Genomic DNA, 20869 nt, shown 5'->3' on the forward strand with positions numbered 1-20869 from the left:
AGTCTTGGAAAATCTCTTATTAAACAAACAAAATAGCATCGAAGTTGTAGGTCCCTACCTAATGGTTATGGAAGTTATGAAGAGTGGGTGGAAGGAAAAATAATTATGTATAAGATACTCAATATGTTTAGTTGAATACTCAATTAGAAATGAAATGTTAAAGACATTTATAACTTATAAATGACCTATAATTATCAAACCTAAAATCTGAAATTACATCAAATATTGATTTATCACCTTGTGAATCATGTAAATTTGTTGTCACTGATTTGCATGCCAAAAAGTAAAAAAATTGAATATTCAGGATGCAATTATGACTATTGAACTACATGATTGAATCCTATTGGCTATGGGGTCTAGAAAACTATTTGGGAGTGCTTCTCATTATTAATTAATTCAATATGTCAAGATACAACAATCAATAACAATGATCCTAAAATGTAACCAATAAACATATGTTAAAATTGTAAGTACAAAATTTTGGCTAATATCCATAGTGCACACTAGGATACACAAAAAAAATAACGCCTACACTCCATAATAAATAAATTAATTAATACTACAATTTCTTTAGCACTTAACATATTATATTAACATAAATGATACACAATAGGTCACAAGTTCCAAATGACATGCAAAGTTTCTAATTTATTTGTTAAGAAATTATAAGTAATTGAAGAGCCTACCATAGGAAAAACTTGAAATAGAGAAGCATAAATCACATTAGTATAAAGTACAAGGATATAAATAAATTAAAAAAAAAAAAAAAAACATTGCAAGGACATCAAAGCACTTATTTTCACTTTGTAGCAAAACTATTCCATTCCATACATTACCATAGTTATTTCATCATTACTAGTTTTGATTTTCAATTCCATATCATTCTATTTTCTTTCCATTCCATATTCATCCTTGTTCATTTTTAATAAATTTTCATTAAACCCTATCCACTCAAGAAAAATTTCCATCTAATTGTTCACCAACAAGAAAATTTTGCAAATTCCATTTAGTTCTATAGGGAGGCTATAGGATTGAGGAAAAGCTACAAGTCATTGAAATATTCATATCCAAACCTTCAAATTTTAAATAGAATATCCTAGAGGTGTGACTTATACTTAACAAAAAATGAAAATTTGGACTATCTCAACTTCTACATTGTACCTTGTACCTTCATAGGACTCCCTACTGGTAGTCATGTGGCAACTTCAACATATAAAATGTAACATTGTACATAGTAGAAATCGCACCATTATTCACTATGGGGCTCATGTCTTACACGTAAGAAGTGACATGAAGAAATATATAAACTTTCTCATAATTGGAAGAGATACCATAGTCATATGAGACAATCAACAATATTCATCCAAAAGATGACACAATGTCACATCACCAATCAAGGATAAACGAGATAAAATAGAGTTTAACCAAAAAGTTCATTAAGTAAAGTGAAAGGAAAACTAAAGACAATACATGACTAACGATTATGATTATATTCTTGGTGTTGATACATTTGATTTTCACCGCTCTTTTTTCTCAACCATGCCTACATGCCATTTTACTTCTTGTCAATTTTCTACAAGAAGAATAACTATTTCTACATAATTAGTTACATGAATGACTATAAGATTGCAATGATCTACAAAACTCCAGATAGGAAGCACAATAATCTAAATAGAATAAAAGCACAACAACAAAAAATCATTTCGTGTTGTTTTCCCTCTTCTTTTACTTTTTTGGGGATTCTTCTACTACAATTGTTGTTAGAATGCATATGTTGATTGTTCAAAATTTAGAACCCTTCCTATAAGAATTTCCATAAATAGAACTAAAAGATACTAAAATCAAGTTTATAAGGCAAGGAAAAACAAAGATAAAACAATAGGATAACCCCCTTTCTTTCCAAAAACAACCTTCTATGTGTTCTTCTATGGAATGGGAGTAGGGTTTAATGGAAGAGAGCCCACAAAAGCTGCTAGATTTTATCAGAATATTAGGGTTGTAAACATTTTTCAAAGAAGTCAATGGTTGGGGTATTTTAAGAAGAGATTATGATGATGATGATGCTGCCCTTGAATTTTCCTCAACTTTTAGAACTACAAGGGGAAAAAGTATGTGACTGCAGTGAGAAGCAATACATAAGGACTACCACTAAATATTGGAAATATTTTAAAGTTGATATTGTGAGGCATGAAATCATCTAACAGAAATTATTGTTTACCTTTTTGGAATTAGATATCATTGTCATATTTTCTACTTGAAGTGGATGAATGAAAGCCATGATTGAACCAAAAAATGGAAATAGAGGCAATGTTGAGAAGCCAAACTCAAACTGCACAACAAGAACAATATTATATTAGTCTCAAAAAGCATACAATGTAGTACACATATCAAGCTTAAATTTATATAAGTCCATGAAATAGCAAAACCTAAAATAACAACAATACAACTCATGAAAGGAGTTTTTCTTTAACAAATGTGGATCCTTTCATTTTCTTGAGCCAAAGCATGTAGTCATCTCAAGGCCCAAACCACCAAGCAAACAATCAAGCAGCCAAAAATTGTATTTGATTTTGGATATGTAGAGACAAACTAAAATATCTTGAAACATAGCCAATGCATCCAAAAATATATCCTGTTTTTGTTAAACAATCATGGGATTTTAGGACACCTTCAATTCATAATAATTCAAAATCATGCCAACAAAGATAACAAACTCTAACACTGTGGTTTTTCTTTCAAGTTAATGTTATAAGATACAACCAAACTAATAAAACCTACACGAAAATACATGAAAATTTGAATTAAAAAAATCAATACAAAAACTCTATCATACACCAAAAAAACTCTACGATAAAAGAAGAATAAAAGATGGCAATCAACATTGGCTCAAATAGAATCCATGGTGAGATGAGCTCCAACTAGCAACAAAGAATAGAAAGAGATATGCAAAACACCTTGATCTCATTATGAAGGAATAAGTAAGAAAAATATTGAAATGAATATAACAAAGCCACAAGATAAAATCAAAACCTAATGCTAAAGATGTACTATGAATTCATTAAGAGTTTTCTCCACTTCTTACGAAAACCATTTTACCTAACCGCTCTCATACAATTCGATTGCTTATTTGCACATAGCTTAACAACAACTGGTAATTTAATAGTAAAAGAAGTTAAGATAATAGACTCTGAATATGGAACACATGCTAAAATGTACTCTGTAAACCAAGTGCCATTTATGCCCATGACATCTTGCCTACAATTTCCCTCACATATAGTAATCATACACCATAATTATACACATATTTTCTCTATGATTTGGCCAGCCTAACTTTAACTCCATACTTAATACCAACTAGTATCCTCAATTACCACAATGACTTATGCTTATTCTCATCACATCCCCTAGAGAAAGAAGCTAAGGTATTTGATTATTCAAAAGGGTACCTTTTAAAAAGTAGTGACAATAAACTAAAAACAAGACAGAAAATGCTAGAAATAGGTATTTTTGCCAACCTTGCTCCAAAATTATTCTCATCAATTGCCATAAAAAGTAGTTAGAAGAAAAATAATAAAGGAGATCAAAATAAAAATGCTCGCAGATAAATACGTTGTGTTTGACATATAATGGAAGACAAAAGATCAAAACAAACATTTCAAATATATATAAATACAATTGAAAATGAACTAAAACAAATGGGAGAAGAAGAATAAGAATGAGCACAAACCTAGGATGTGTAGTAAGACCACATGCCAGTTAGAACTCCCAATGATGGAGATGTCCCTGGGAGTTTACTTTGATGAGATGTAAGGGGGAAATGACTTGCTCCATCATATGGAGCAGTTTGGGAAATAGGTGAACTTGAATAAATCCCATAGTGAGATGCTGCACCTCCAAAACTATTATATGAGTGACTTCCATATCTAGAGGATCCATATGGACCAAGATCATAATTTCCTGCACCTAGTGGTGCCTGACTAGAAGTTGTTCCTTGGAGAAGAAGTTGGCAGCCCAAGTCCAACAGTGTTGAAGAGTTTAACGAATAAGGGAGGTTTATTGCAACAAGGTCTATAAACAAAATTGACAGTACTGCATCACTTAATCCATATGGATTTAGACTGGTAACTGGTACTGATTCTGGGTTCAAAATATTCTGATGACCAATAAGTGGCAGGTTGACTGGCCCATGACCCAATCCACCATATTGTGAAATGTGGTTTACATCACCTTTATCCTTCAAATCAGGAACAAATTGGTCATGGTTTGCTACAACTTTCTACGTCTTCCCTTCAAACGCTAATTTAAAAAAAAATTGATGCTCATCTATTGATTTAACAAGGTCTTCTAGGGTTCGATTCGTTGTTTCAATTGTTTTGTAAAGAATAAGGGAGTATCCTTTCAACTTACTAGTTTGTCTGTCAACCATAATGAGAGAGAAAATTAGCCAGTCTCGCACGTTGCATGTGTTCAGGAACATTACCCACATAGAACCTTCTTAAGTTAGGATCCATTGTAGCTGGTTGAAAGAGATTAGCTGGCTATATGGGTTGGATAGGTACCATGGGTGGAAGAAGGTGTTGTTGGCATTGAAAGGGATTAACTGGTTGTATGGGTTGTTGAAGGAGTTGGTTCAAATACGATTGTTGTTGCCCAACAATAGCCAGATTACACATATCCATTGTACCATCAATCATCTTGATTGGTTCTTCCAACACACTTAAGGCACAATCAACATGTTTATATGTGATAAATCCAATGCACTCAAGGCACACTCAATATGTTTGAAAGATTTTAAAGTTGATATTGCGAGGCATGAAATCATCAAACAACAATTATTCTTTACCTTTATGGGATTAGATATCATTGTCATATCTTTTGCTTGAAGTGAACGAATGAAATCCATGATTGAACAAGAAACTGGACACAAAGGCAATGTTGAGAAGCCAAAATCAAACTAGTAACAAGCACAATATTATATTACTCTCCAAAAGAATACAATTTAGTACACATATCAAGCTGAAATTTATATAAAGTCCATGAAATAACAAAACCTAAAGTAACAACAATGCAACTCATGAAAGGAGTTTCTCTTTAACAAGTATAAATCCTTGCTTTTTCTTGAGTCACACTTACTAATTTTATGCCCCATGGTCACATTTTCTTGAGCCAAAGCATGTAGTCATCTTAGGGCCCAAACCATTTAGCAAACCAAAAATAAAACAATCAAGCAACCAAAAAATGTATTGGATTAATATGTTGAAACACAACAAATGCATGCAACATATATCATCTTCTTGTTAAACAAGCATGTGCTTTTAGGACACTTTCCACTCATAATAATTCAAAATCATGCCAGCAAACAAGACAACTCCAAGCATATCACACCAAGAATAAACCACCATGGAGTTACCAAATCTTGTCCAACACAGTGGTTTTGATTTCAACTAAATGTTATAAGATACAACCAAACTAATAAAACATACATGAAAATATATCAAATGTTGAAGTAAAACAGTGAATTAAAAAACTCTGGCATACACCACAAAAAATCTATGATAAAAGAAAAAGAAGAGATGGCATTCAACATTGGGTCAAATAGAATCCGCAGTGAGATGAACAAAAACATATATGAAAAACATCCTGATCTCATTATGAATGCAAAAGTAAGGAATGCATAAGTAAGAACAATATTGACATGAAAATAACAAAGCCACAAGATAAAATCACATCTTAACACTAAAGATGGACATGTATCTATAAACTTTAACATCTATATACAAAACAACAATCATATAATATATGAGATTTGTTGAGTGAATCTGGAATAATATATATTATGATATCTATAGAGTATATATTATTATGAAAGTTCATGTCCACAAACAAACATAAAATTATCCAATGAATCCCACCAACAATAAAAAGTCATAGATTTTACAAATGAGTCCATCATATACACATTATAAAATCCCCCAAACAAAGAATCTCATGTCATAAATTTATCTAATGAATCCAACAATGCTATATCATGCATACAATTCTATATCATAAATTTATTAAATGAATCCAGCATATACAAACATGGCTTAAAGAAACAAACTTCTTAAAGGAGAAATCATGAGTCAACTTCCAATAATAACCGATAAAAACTCTGGAATGTAAGTGGACATTGACCATATACTATCTCCACACATAGAAGATTTTATCTTGGCCCCCTAAGTCCCAAAAAGCGAAGCTCACATTCTTAAACATTATTCTCTAGATTGAATCCTATGGTCAGCATTGTTCTCACATACTCCCCTAGTTTGAATTGGTAGAGAATTGTTGCCTTTCCTGTTTACAAATCCCATAAACATATTATAGTCTTAAAATCAATTCAACACCATAATTATATAACATATAATTCAGAGGAGTGTCCAAGCATGATTGAATTTTGCATATAATTTTGGCGGGTAGTTACATCTTCTCAATATTTCCATGTGATCAAAAAAAACCAAGGACATAATGTAGGAGTTGTATTTCAATGCCAAACCCTTCGATGAGAACATAGCAGACCATGAAAGAACAAGAAATGAAAATGAAATCCACAAACAAACAACTATTAGGAATTGAAACAACTAGCTGTTATCGATTGCATTACGTAAGCTTTTTCCCGAGCTTTCCTTAGCTGATTCTTCATCATCATAGTATTCATCATCCTCATACAATATCATCCTGATATTGCATGTATTCAGACACCAAATCATTCATGTTTCTCTCTGCTTCAGTGAATTCCATCTCATCCATGCCTTCACCAGTGTACCAATGCAAGAAGTCCTTCCTCCTAAATATGGCAGTGAACTGCTTGCTCACTCTCCTGAACATCTCCTGAATGGATGTTGAGTTCCCAATGAACGTGGACGACATGGACAGGCCTTTTGGCGGGATATCACATGCACTGGATTTCACATTGTTGGGGATCCACTCCACAAAGTAGGAGGAATTCTTGTTCTGAACATTCATCATCTGTTCATCCACCTCTTTGGTGCTCATCTTGCCTCTGAACATGGCAGATGCAGTCAGGTACCTGTCGTCACATGGATCTGTAGTAAACATCATGTTCTCGTAATCCCACATATGTTATGTCAGTTCCGGAATGATGAGGGCTTTGTATTGTTGTGAACCAAGTGAAGTCAACGGGGAAAATGCCATCATAAAGAAGTGAAGATGGGGAAGGGGATCAAATTCACTGCCAGTTTCCTTATATCTGAGTTAAGCTGACCAGGAAACCTCAGGCAGCAGGTGACTCCACTCATTGTTGCAGATATCAGATGGTTCAAATCACCGAAGCTAGGAGTTGTGAGCTTGAGAGCCCTGACGCAGATTTTGTAAAAGGCCTCATTGTCCAGTACCATACACTCGTCTGCAATCTCCATCAGCTGATGCACAAAGAGCGTGGCATTGTAAGTCTCCACCACTGTGTCAGACACCTTGGGAGAAGGGAAAATAGAGAAGGTAAGAATCATTCTATCAGGGTACTCCTCCCTGATCTTGGAGATCAAAAGGGTTCCCATTGCAAATCCAGTGCCTCCTCCCAAAGAACGACACACTTGAAACCACTCGAGACAATCACAATTTTCTGCTTCCTTCCGGACGACATCCAACACGGAATCAATGAGGTCAGCCCCTTCGGTATAACGGCTCTGGCCTAGTTATTTCCAGCCCTTAACTGGCCAAAAACGAAGTTATCGGGCCACAAGGCTGGGTCCTCACGATGTCCATGGTCCCACGCTGTATAGTACTCCACTTTGGTATCGTCTAAATTGTTCTTGAGAACGTGCTTCACAGCGGCACCTGTGGTTGAAGTGTCAAGGCCATGGCTACCATAGAGGGACACAGGGTAGAAATCCGGGCACTCTAACATTCCGCTATGCCTAGCAGAGTGCAGCGGAAGTTTGGATTTCGTCCATTTAACGAAATCTTTGTTCCTGAACATCAATGCCACTCCCACCTTATTCTTATCCCTTTTGCTGCCGATCAGGACTCGCCATCTTTGGTCTGATCCCAGCCATGTCATCATTGGATCTCTGAAGGAACTGGCATTGATGCCAATAGGCACCATGATTGGATTCTGCGGGATCTTCTTCCACTCCCGCAGCAAAGGATCCGATGGGTCCTTGAGAACAGCCATGGCTTGAACTTGTTCCGAGGCATTGTTGCGTCCTGTGTATAAGATCACGGGAGGGCCCCCTTTGTGTAGTAAAGTGGCAGATCCAGACCAGGTGCCATTGACATCATACCATTCATTAGGGTATATATCTGCACCCGCCATGTATGGCCAATTATCACATCTCTCGAAACTGCATGCCCCTAGATGATGTGTCCCCACTTAGCCGACTTGGGATTATATTGGTAGAACAAATGATAGTAGCCCTTATAGAATAATGGCGCTGCAATTCAAAATCATTACACATGTCAGAGTGAAAGTTATTTATGGGTCACATATAATCCTTTTCCTGGCATCTAGAACAGAGTATCACATGCATATTAATTAGCCTGCTCTAATCCACACTTGCTTCCCAAGGCAAAAGACACAAATTTTCATTAAATCCTGGGGATGATCAGGTAAAGCACAACTTTCATTTAGACGAGCACTAAAAACAACCCTTCAAGATCTCTGAACTTTTTCTTAAATATCTTTATCGAACTCACGCGGAAGTGTAACAGTCGGGCGATCAATCACATGCTTGCCGGGGCAGACACCTGGTTCAAGAAATCATTCAAAGGGAAAAACATAAATTCTCATTTCATTACTTGGCTGAGTTAATGAACGAGAGTAGAAGAAATGAATAAAGAAGGAATGAATGAGGGTGGTTTAATTAAGAATCGGTGGCACCCACTCTATCGGTTCTCCACTATGCATTAGTCTATCCTCATGTTGCGCACTTGATATGTTATGCATCGAGCAGCTAGTCGTTCCCTTTCAAGTTGGAATAACCTCACTCGATACAAACCTATTGATCGATCGTCCATTCTTTTGACCAAAGAGGCAGGCCAATGGAAAGTGGATGGTTAGCCTCGTGTCAAACTTGCACATCTCACCTGTATGGCATATCACCTACGGACTGAAAGCTTGATGTTTCCCGCATTACTACGATACGTAAAACACAACTTTCATTCAGACGAGAACTGAAAATAGCCCTTCGAGATCTCCGAGCTTTTTCTTAAAGATAAAGATATTGAAGTCCATTTCCAATACTAACCATTGGGATCTTGAGAGTCATTCCGCACAATGCATATTAAAGGTACAGATATTGAAGTCCATTTCCAATACTAACCACTGTGATCTTGAGAGTCATTCCGCACAACGCCAATCATGCAGAATCAAACACATTAGTTATAGGAAACCCAAGTCCATGATTAAAAAATTAAAAACACACAAATATACCACAACTCGCCTCATTGTAGTAAACATTAACCCTTTAGAGCTGTAGATCGGAAGTGCCCTGGTATCTCCCGGTGGGATCGATCCCGTGCTCATCACAGACAACTTCCCAAAACTTGGCACCGATCTGGTTGCCACATTGCCTGCCCTGAATGTGCAGGATCTCACGCATCTTTGCAATTTAAAACTTGCAACACGGAAAGACCAAACCCTAGAATAAAACCTCAACTGAAAAACAGAGGATTCGCAGAAAACTAACACAAAAAGAAGAGGCATAATAGGACAATGGGCAGTTACATCTACCAGCCAGAAAAGCCAATATAGGACTATGAGATGGGTGTGCTCTAGGTGAGGCTATAACTGTTATGTCCTAATAGGTAGTGTATAGGTGTCTCTGGCATGGTAAGATAGACAGGAGAAACACATCGCCTCAAACCGGGGTTATACATGTTTATATGTTTTAGGTTTTTTTATTTTTAGGTATATTTTTCTATTGGTCTTTTTAAAAAACTCAGTTAAAATTTACAAATATGATTGGAATTGAAAATAGAATTGGACATCAATGATAATTGCTTTAAAAAAATTCAAAAATATAAAAAGTTTAGACTCTTCTTCCATATATATATCTAATATATAGAGTAAAAGTTTTTGTATGTGTGCATTTTGTGTATAATGCATATTTTTAGCTGAGCATGTCACATGGCTTTGGGAATGTTTAATATGTTTTTGGTTGGAGACATAGATTATGTGGGTATATGTTTTCTTAAGCAAGGTTGATTGTATCTATTACAACAATATAGCACCCTTATATAATATAAATTCCTAAGCATTAAGGGGCTAGTTTTGTGCACTTAGGAAGGTTGCCTATAGTGATCAAAATAATTCTTCCACACACTACTACTTGAATCTTGTCCAACTTAAGAAAGACATCTCTAATGATAAGATTACTAAAGATGTCGAGTGGAGGCACGAGTTGAATTTTGAAGAGTGAGGCTTACCAAAATGGGTAGTAGTAGCATAATGGAATAGTGAGTGATATGGCAAGTGAACGATGAAGAAAAATCACAAAAATAGTGTCTACCAAATATAGGTAAAGTAGAGTCAAGGATATCTCTCTAAAAAGGGTTGTTTGGTGAATAGTTAAGGAGGAGAGGTTTGCAAATAACACACCAAAATAAAACTTGATAATGTCAAAAATAATTATGGTAGTGAGTCTTGGAGAGTCCTATTAGTACTACTCTGAACAAGTTGGAGGACATGTTTCCCTGCAATGATACATTAATTACAATAACAACTTCTTGATAGTGAGGAATTATTATAGATAGTATCGAGGTGGATTGACAATGTCATAGGACGGGTAGGTTTTGCACTCTCTACACCCAATTTCAGATCCCAAATGAGACTCTAGCCCATTGTGATAAAGCTAGAAGGGTAGATGCCCCTCAAATAGAGGTGCACTCCAGTGTGCCTTGAGACACCTCAACCCTTGGTAAGTCAGAAGTTATTGGCATACATGACTTATGGGTTGTTGAATATACTCTTATGTTATAATGCAACAAGTTGGTTTAATCTCAAGCCTAGCCTAGGTCATTATAACGAGTTACCAATTCCCATGGTTCAAAAAAAGAATTAATATGTTCAAATATATAACAATAAAAAGAAAATGAGAAGGAGAATCCCCATACGATACTCCCATCCAAATGATAAATGCCCCATTATAAAGCCTTGACAACATATTCTTTGCAACAAATTCCTACAACTATCCAACTAAATGCATGCAAAAATTAACCCTCTCATATGATAAAATGATACCTCCAATCTTATGTTAAGATTGAAAAATTCAAATAAAATATAGCCCAAGGGGAGACCTCCTTCATCCACAAATTATCCACCATTATAATGGTGAGGGATCTCACCTTATAAAGTGAATCTCTTCTCTTATACAACAAAAAGTTATATTTTAACGAACTCCATGACAAGTCAAACAAAGATTATACTGATGGAACAATTAGATCCCTCCTAAATTTGTTGTGGACCACGTTAGAACATATGGAAACTAGGCCTTCCTCACAATTAGCTCCCATCCAAAAATAGTAGTAATATACCCCAAATAATGCACTTTAAGGGGATGCACCACCACAAATAGGCATCAAACCAATTCAAATACACGTGTCCACATATAATGCACCCTCTAAAACTATGCATGCATGCAACCACTCTGCATCTGTGAATTCCAAGGTAATCAACACCATAGATTTTTTTTTATCAGGAAAATTGATAAACTTGTCACCTGTCACCGAGGAGACATGGGAACAAGTCAATGGAATTTCCATTATACTCCTAAGCCTAGCGCAAATTCCCACAAGCCTCGCTAGACATGTAAACCAAGTTTTGAACTTGGTTGGGCCCCTATATTGGTTGGAAAATGCCTTCCAGTGCCAAATATACATCCACCATTTACGTTTTCCCAATGGGCTAACTACATAGATAAATGTGCAAGATGCCAAGTAAATAGAGCACTCCATGAGAAGATAAATGCTCAAAATACTAAAATATAAAGTGGTTCATCTCCCCAAAGAAAATCTAAGGAGATGAGGGTGAATTAGGGTTTTTACCATGCCAAAACTCCATGATATTTTGTGTGTGTGTGTGTCCAAAAATAGTAAGAAATGTCTCCACGAGTGTGCCCTCCTAGAATATATAAAAATAGCAAGAAGAGACCCTTTTCAAGTTCACCCTGTTGGGTTGTGTTATATTCTTTCCACGACTAGTCGATGTAGTTAACTAGGGGGTTAGAAGCAAGGATAATTTTAGGGGCGAATGTTCGCCCTTTGGCGAAATTAAGGGGTTTTAAATTTTTAGTGGGCGAATATTTTGTATCATAGTACATTTTTACAAATCACCTCAAATAGACCACCTTATTTTAAGGGAGAGGGTAAAAAAGGTAAATTTAGCCCTTGAAATTAGGACTTACAACCTTCCATTCGCCCATTTTCAAGAATAGGTTTTATTTAAGTGAATCCATTCGCCCATTTTCAAGAATAGGTTTTATTTAAGTGAATCCTATGGGCCAAATACCATATTTATAAAAGAGGTATGGTAAATTAATAAAAATATAAATAAATGAGAGGTATGGTAAATAAATAAAACATTTTTTATATTTACTCCATAAGTCACCTTATATACATGTAAGGGTGTAAACAAATAAAAATATAAGTAAAGTGGAGGTATGGTAAATAAATAAAACGTCTTTTTATACTTACTCAAAAGGTATGGTAAATAAATAAAAATATAAATAAACTAGACATATTGTAAATAAATAAAACCTCTTTTTATATTTAGTCCATAACCCTCGTTCTATTTATGAAGGCTCAAGAAAGAGGTTTTATTTAAGTGAATCCTATGGGCCAAATACCATATTTGTAAAAAAGGTATGGTAAATTAATAAAAAATTTAAATAAACGAGAGGTATGGTAAACAAATAAAACATTTTTTTATATTTACTCCATAAGTCACCTTATATTTACGAACACTCAAAAAATGGGTTATATTTAGGTGAAACCTATGGCCAAAATACTATGGGACAAATACCATGGACTAGATTGTTATTAATACCATGCAAAAAACCATTATTAACCCTAATATTAGAATTAATAAAAATAAAAATGGCACATGGTATTGACCCATGGTATTCACCTAGAATGTAGCTTATTTAAATGGGGGAATTAAACCAACATGTAGCCTATGCTAAGATTCACTAGGACTTTACAAAGTTTTATTATTTAGTGAAAGACTCGCCAAGATCTTACAAGATTTTATAATTGAGTAAAATATTCGCCATGCCTGGTGAGAGATTCGCCAAAAAATTATATATACATATTATATTATTGATAAAATCGCCTTCCATTTTTCCTATATACCATGGAGATTCGCCCATTTATTATATTTATAAATTTAGGGGGGGTTCTTAAAATTTTCCCTGGTTAGAAGGGTGGCGGAGCCCCCCCTTCGTTGCGCCAATTGCGTAGCGGAGGGGGGGGGGGGTCACAAGGGGTGTGAGGGGTGCAGGTAACCCCACTCTATGGGGTCCACGACAATGCCCCAGAAAATTTTGGTTTTTGGACCCTATATTAGGTTGGGTGGAGCTACCTATGGTTTTGTGCATGATTTCGCTCATGGTTTTGGACGTGATGGTTTTCGGTCCATGGTATTGGATGCTTCAGCATGTATAAATATGTATTGTAACATTGAAAGGAACATAATGAAAAATCAAGATGGTAGTCCCGGTTTTGGGATCCAGGGAAAAATATTTGTGTATATGTGTTTTATGTGTTATGCTCTCGCATTGTTTATTTTCTGTGTTTTAGAATTCGTATGCAGGTAATTTCTGTATAGGGTTAAAACCTACACACCCTACAAGAATAATCTCCCAAAAATAGGAAGAAGACTAAGTACAAGAGCATGTTAAGTCACATGTGTGGCCCTCCTCATGTGCCACAAGTCTTCCAATAGCAACCTCCATAACCACCCCAAATTAAATAATAATAATAATAATATTCTAACTTTAAGGTCACATCCAAACCAAAAACCAAATTAGTGTATGAGACCCCCTTATTCATGGTACAAGGGACTCCCCTGTGCATAGTGATTTGATTGCTAATATCTATGAAGGTGTAGTCTCAGGGTGGAGGCTAGAGTGGTTGAGAGAACAATTTTCTCTCTCATCCACCTGGGTTCAATTCCAAGGGACATGTTTGGTCTATTGTGATAATGCTCAAAGAGTAGGTTCCCCCACCCACATGACATCTCGATTGTTGCTAAGTAATAGGTTATTGGCATATATGGCTTACACATTGTTGGATATACTCTTGGTGATATAGTGGCAGGCAGAAGATTTGATCTTGGGCCTCACCCATATTACTCCAACGTGTTATTGAATCACCATAGTTAAATTATAAAAATTAAAATCTATGAAGGTGTACATACTCTACCAACTACAAATTACAACAAGGAGCATATTTTGAGACTCGTGCCCAAAAGTTATCTAGGCCCAACGAGTTATTTGGTTAACAAGTAAATATGGGTTCAAATATATGCGACCATTATTGAAGTGCACAATATGGTAACTAATCAAATCATCTAGATATCCATATCTAACACAAGAGAAAAAGGTATATGGGTCTCTAAGACTCTAGATTAAAGAGTGTTGAAGTAGACATCTAGATATGTAGATTCTAGATTTTACCATTTTGTTTCAGGATTTGTGCAAAGGGAAAAGGAGATTTCGGGCTTTTATATTTATTAAGAAAATTGGAAATTACAAAGGAAATTGGAAATTAAGTCTGGAATGCTATTGTGGACATAAAAACACAAAGAAGTTATCCATGAAGAGGAGGGATTAAAGATATCTCTAAGGAGAAAGTATTCAAAGCACTGACCTAGGAATAAAATTACCTCTGTAGGAATCAATTTATGGAGTGCCACGTAAACACAAGGGAGTACTAGATCAAAATAATGCATGCAAATGAATGATTAAGAGTTTGTGATAGGAAATCTCAGTGAGTTCCAAAGGTGCTAATGAGGGAGTGAAAATGTATGCTAGGTAGTGTTAGAGGCCAAGGAAACATGCCAAGATGTGTCACATGCTAGGGTGTGTCAATGCATGCCAAGGAGTGTTATGGAGTGCCAAAGAAAAACAAGGGATCACTAGTTTCAAATGCATGGAAATTAATGAATAAGAGTGTGTGATAGGGAGTGTTAGTGAGTTATAGGTGTGCTAAGGAGGAAGTGACAATGTATGCTAGGTAGTGACAAGGAATGCTAAAGTACCAGGGAAACATGCCAAGATATGCCAAGTACCAGGGTGTGCCAAATCATGTTAGGGAGTCTTAGGGAGTACCAAAGAAACACAAGGGAGAACTAGTTCAAAATGCATGGAAATGAATGGATAAGAGAGTGTGATAGGGATTGTCAGTAAGTTTCAAGTGTGCTAAGGAGGGAGTGACAAGGTTATATGATAGATAGTGGTAAGGCATGCTAGAGTGCCATGGCATGTCAGGGAGTGGTAGGGAGTTCTAAAGCAATCCAAGGAATGCAGGGGTTGCTAACACATGCCACATAGTGCCAAGGGATTATTATACGTGTCAGGTGTTATGGTATGTCAAGATGTAAACTATGTTGCTTAGTTTTTTTATGGCCATGGTTGGATGTGAGCCTTGACTTGGTAACTTGTTAAGTGGGATGAGTTGAGATTGGACATGAGTAGCCTAAGATGAGTTATAGGAAGTTCTTAGGTGAACAAGGCATAGTTTAGTTGTAGTAACCATAACTTGTTCAAGTTGTTGTAGTTGAGGCAAGACTTGGTTGGGCTCGCAAGTCCCAAAAAAAGTAAGGGTAGTTTTGAGGGCATGATAGATAATGAGTGCCAGGGCGTGCAAAGGAATGAAAAGGCATGTTGACACATTCCAAATAGTTCCAATGCATGTTGAGGAGTGTTAGGGAGTGTCAGGGCATCACAAGGGATAACTAGGTCAAAATGCATGGAAATGAATGAATAAGAGTGTGTGGCAATGAGTGTCAGTGAATTCTAGGTGTCCCAAGGACGAAGTATGTTAGGAGAAGTTTAGAATAGGACTTGCAGGAGGAAAGACTATGGTTGCGATAAGGGGTTGGACAAAGAAATTTCAAACAAAGGGAGACTTTGGGTTGGGCACAACATTGTTTTTCCAATGACTTGGTTGGGTTCCCAATCCACAACAAAAGTAAGGCTATCTATGAGGGCATGACAACAATGGAGTGCCAAGGTGTGCCATGGAATGCTAGGAAGTACTAACACATGCTAGGAATTCCAAGGCATGTTATGCATGCCAAGGTGTTCCAGGTTCTAGGATGTGGCACCAACACATGTTAGGGAGTGGTAGGGTTAATTGTCAGGGAAACACAATGGAGCACTGGTTTCAAACACATGGAAATAAATGAATATGAGTGTGTGATAGGGAGTGTCAATGAGTTCCAAGTGTGCTAAGGAGGGAGTGACAAGGTATGCTAGGAAGTGGAAAGGTATGATAGGCAGTGCCAAGGCATGCTAGAGTGCTAGGGAAGCATGCCAAGATGTGCCAAGTGACAAGGTGTGCCAATGCATGCTAAGGAGTGTTAGTGAGTGCTAGGGAAACACAAGGGAGAACTAGGTCAAAATGCATGGGAAATGAATGAATAAGAGTGTGTGTGAGGGAGTGTCAACGAGTTCTAGGTGTGCTAAGGAGGGAGTGACATGGTATGCTAAGCAATGCTAAGGCATGCTAGAGTGTCAGGGTAGCATGCATCCAAGATGTGCCAGGTGCAAGGGTGTACCAATGCATGCTAGGAAGTGTTAGGGAGTGTCAAGGAAACACAAGCACTAGGTCAAATTAATGCATGGAAATGAATGATGAGAGTTTGTGACAAGAAGTGTCATTAAATTACAGGTGTATTAAGGAGGGAATGACAAGGTATGCTAGGAAGTGCTAAGGCATGCTAGAGGCTAGGGAAACAAGCCAATATGTGTCAAGTGCCATGATGTGCCAATGTATTCCAGGGCGTGTTAGGGAGTTCCAAAGAAACATAAGGGAGAACTAGTTTCAAATGCATGGAAATGAATGAATAAGAGCGTGTGACAGGGAGTGTCAATGAGTTCTAGGTGTGTTAAGTGGGGAGTGAAAAGGTACGCTAGGTAGTCCTAATGAATTCTAGAGTGCTAGGATGGCATGCTAAGATGTATCAGGTGTCAGGGTGTGTCAATGTGTGCCAAGGAGTGTCATGGAAACATAAGGGAGAACTAGTTAAAAATGCATGGAAATGAACAGATAATAATGTGTGATAGGGAGCGTGAGTGAGTTTCAAGTGTGCTATGGAGGGAATGACAAGGTTATATGCTAAGCAGTGCCAAAGCATGTTAGAGTGCCAAGGCATGTGAGGAAGTGGTAGGGTGGGCTAGGGAGTGTTAAAGCATGCCAAGGAATGTAGGGGATGTTAACATGTGCCACATAGTGCCAAGGGATTATTATTAGATGTGCAAGGTGTTATTAGATGTTTCCTAGTTGTTTTATGGTCACGGTTGGACATGAGCCTTGACTTGGTAACTTGTACCTTGTTAAGTGGGATAAGTTGAAATTGGACATGAGTAGCCTAAGATGAGTTATAGTTAGTTCTTAGTTGAATAAGGCATAGTCTATTTGTAGTAATTGTAAATTGGTCAAGTTGTTGTAGTCGAGGAAGGACTTAGTTGGATTCCCAAGTCCCAAAAAAAGTAAGGGTAGTTGTGAGGGCATGCCAAGGAATGAAAAGGCATGCTAACACACGTTAGCCATTGTCAATGCATATTGTGGAGTGTTAGCAAGTGTTAGGGAATCACAAGGGAGAACCAAGTCAAAATGCATGGAAATGAATGAATAAGAGTGTGTGCTAAGGAGTGTCAACAAATTCTAGGTGTCCCAAGGATGAAGTTTGCTAGGAGATGTTCATAATAGGACTTGCAAGAGTCAAGCCTATGGTTATGATAAGGGGCTAGAAAAAGAAGTTTCAAACAAAGGAGGATGTTGGGTTGGGCACAAAATTGTTTTTCCAATGCCTTAGTTGGGTTCCCAAGCCACAAAACAAGTAAGGCTATACATGACGACATGAAAGATACATAATGCTAAGGTGTGCCAAGTAATGCCAGGAAGTACTACCACGTGCTAGATGGTTCGAAGGAATGTTAGGCATGCCAAGACATGCCAATTTCTAAGGCCTACCAACATGTGCCAAGTGTTAGGTTGTGGCATTAACACATGCTAGGAACTATTAGGTCTAGTTATTAGAAAACAAAACGGATCACTAGTTTCAAATTGATGGAAATGAAGTGTCAATGAGTTCCAGATGTGATAAGGAAGGAGTGACAATATATGTTAGACAATTCCAAGGCATACTAGAGTGCTAGGAAAACATACCAAGATGTGCCAAGTTACAAGGTCTACCAATGCGTGTTGAGTGTTAGGGAGTGTGAGGGAAGCACAAGCGAGCACTAGGTTAAAATGTATGGAAATGAATGAATAAGAGTGTGTGACAAGCAGTACGAGTGAGTTCCATGTGTGCTAAGGAGGCGGTGACATGGTACGCTAGGCGACACTAAGTCATGCTACCATGCCAGAGCAACATTGAGCCAATATTTTCAGATTCCAGGGTATGCCAACACATGCTAGGAAGTGTTAGGGAGTGCTAGGGAAACACAAGGGAACACGAGGTGAAAATAATGCATGCAAAAGAATGATTAATATTTTGTGATAGGAACTGCCAATGAGTTCCAGGTGTGCTAAGGAGGGAGTGACAAGGTATACTAGGAAATGCTAAGGCATGCCAGACGCCAAGGAAATTATGCCTTGACGTGCCAGGTGCTAGGGTATGTCAATGCATGCTAGGGAGCATTATGGAGTGCCAGGGAAACACAAGGGAGCACTAGTTTCAAATGCATGGAAATGAATGAATAAGAGTGTGTGATAGGGAGTGTTAGTGAGTTTTAGGTGTGATAAGGAGGGAGTGACAAGGTATGCTAGGTAGTTCCAAGTAATGCTAGAGTGTCAGGGTGACATGCCAAGATGTGCCAAGTGCCAAGGTGTGCCAAAGTGTGCCAAGGAGTGTTAGGGAGTGCCACAGAAACACAAGGGAGAACTAGTTCAAAATTAAAGGAAATGAACGAATAAGAGTGTGTGATAGGGAGTGTCACCGAGTTCCAAGTGTGCTAAGGAGGGAGTGACAAAGTTATATGCTCGGCAGTGCCAAGGCATGCTAAATTTCCAGGGCATGTTAGGGAGTGGGAAGGTGTGATAGGGAGTACCAAATCATACCATGGAATGGAAGGGATGCCAAAACGTGCAACATAGTGCCAAGGGATTGTTAGATGTGCCAGGTGTTATCGCATGTCAAGATGTAAACTATGTTTCTTAATTGTTTTATGGCCATAGTTAGACGTGAGCCTTGACTTGGTATGTTGTTAAGTGGGATGAGTTAAGATTGGAAATATGTAGCCTAAGATGAGTTATAAAACATTCTTTGGTGAATAAGGCATATTGTTGTAGTAACTATAACTTGGTCAAGTTGTTCTAGTTGAGGCAGGACTTGATTGGGTTCCCAAGTCTAAAAACTATAAGGGTAGTTAAGAGATCATGATAGCTAAGGAGTGCCCGGGCATGCCAAGGAATGAAAATGCATGCTAACACATGCCAAACATTGTCAAGGCATGTCGAGGAGTGTTGGGGAGTGTTAGAGTATCATAAGGGAGAACTAGGTCAGAGTGCATCAAAATGAACAAATAAGAGTGTCTGCCAGGGAGTGTCAATGAATTCCAGCTGTCCCAAGGACGATGTGTGTTAGAAAAATTTCAGAATAGGACTTGCAAGATGTAAGCCTACAATTATGATAAGTGAATGGAAAAAATACTTTTAGACAAAGGGAGACTTTGGGCTAGGCACAAAACTATTTTTTCAATGACTTGGTTGGGTTCCCAACTCACAAAAAAAGTTAAGGCTATCTATGAGAGCATGACATCTAGGGAGTTCCAAGGTGTGCAGGGAATGTCAAGAAGTGCTAACACATGCTAGACAGTTCCAAGAAATGTTAGGCATGACATGACATGCCAAATGTTAAGGCATGCCAATATGTGCTAGGTGTTAGGGTGTGGTGCAAACACATGCTAGGGAGTGCCAAGGAAACAAAAGGAAGGATTAGTTTCAATTGCATGGCAATGAATGAATAAGAGTGTGTGATAGGGAGTGTCTGTAGGTTCTAGGTGTGATAAGGAGGGAGTGACAAGGTATGCTAGGAAGTGCCAAGGAATTATAGAGTGCTAGGAAATCATGCCAATATGTGCCAAGTGCCAAGGTGTGCCAATGTGTGCCAATGAGTGTTTGGAAAACACAAGGGAGCACTACGTCATAATGCATGGAAATGAATGACTAAGATTGTGTGATAGGGAGTGTCGCCGAGTTCCAAGTTTGTTAATGAAGAGTGACAAGACATTCTTGGAAGTGCTAAGGAATTCTAGAGTGCTTAGCTGGCATGCGGCTAAGATGTGCAACCGTGTGCAAGGAAGTGTTAGTTGACAGTGACATGTAAACACAAGCGAGCACTACATCAAAATGCATGGAAATGAATAAATAAGAGTTTGTGATTGGAAGTGTTAGTGAGTTCCCAGTGTGCTAAGGAGGGAGTGACAAGGTATGTTAGGCAGTGTTAAGGAATGTTAGAGCCAAAGGCGACTTGCCAAGATGTCCTAGGTGGTATGGCGTACCAACACGTGCCAAGTGCTAGGGAAACACAAGGGAAAACTAGGTCAAAATGCATGGAAATGAATGAATAAGAGTTTTGTGACTGGGAGTGTTAGTGAGTTGTAGGTGTGATAAGGAGAGAGTGACAAGGGGTGCTAGGTAGTGCCAA

At 37.6% G+C, this 20869-nt stretch overlaps 1 pseudogene; it reads right to left on the reverse strand.

Moving 5' to 3' along the window:
• Positions 1–6617: 6617 nt before the first annotated feature.
• On the reverse strand, positions 6618–9654 carry LOC149259140 (tubulin beta-3 chain pseudogene; annotated as a pseudogene).
• Positions 9655–20869: the final 11215 nt, after the last annotated feature.

This window comes from Pinus tabuliformis, chromosome 6 (genome assembly GCF_031772625.1).
Source record: "Pinus tabuliformis cultivar Carrire ecotype Pingquan chromosome 6, CPIR1, whole genome shotgun sequence".
In the NCBI taxonomy this organism is placed as follows: domain Eukaryota; kingdom Viridiplantae; phylum Streptophyta; class Pinopsida; order Pinales; family Pinaceae; genus Pinus; species Pinus tabuliformis.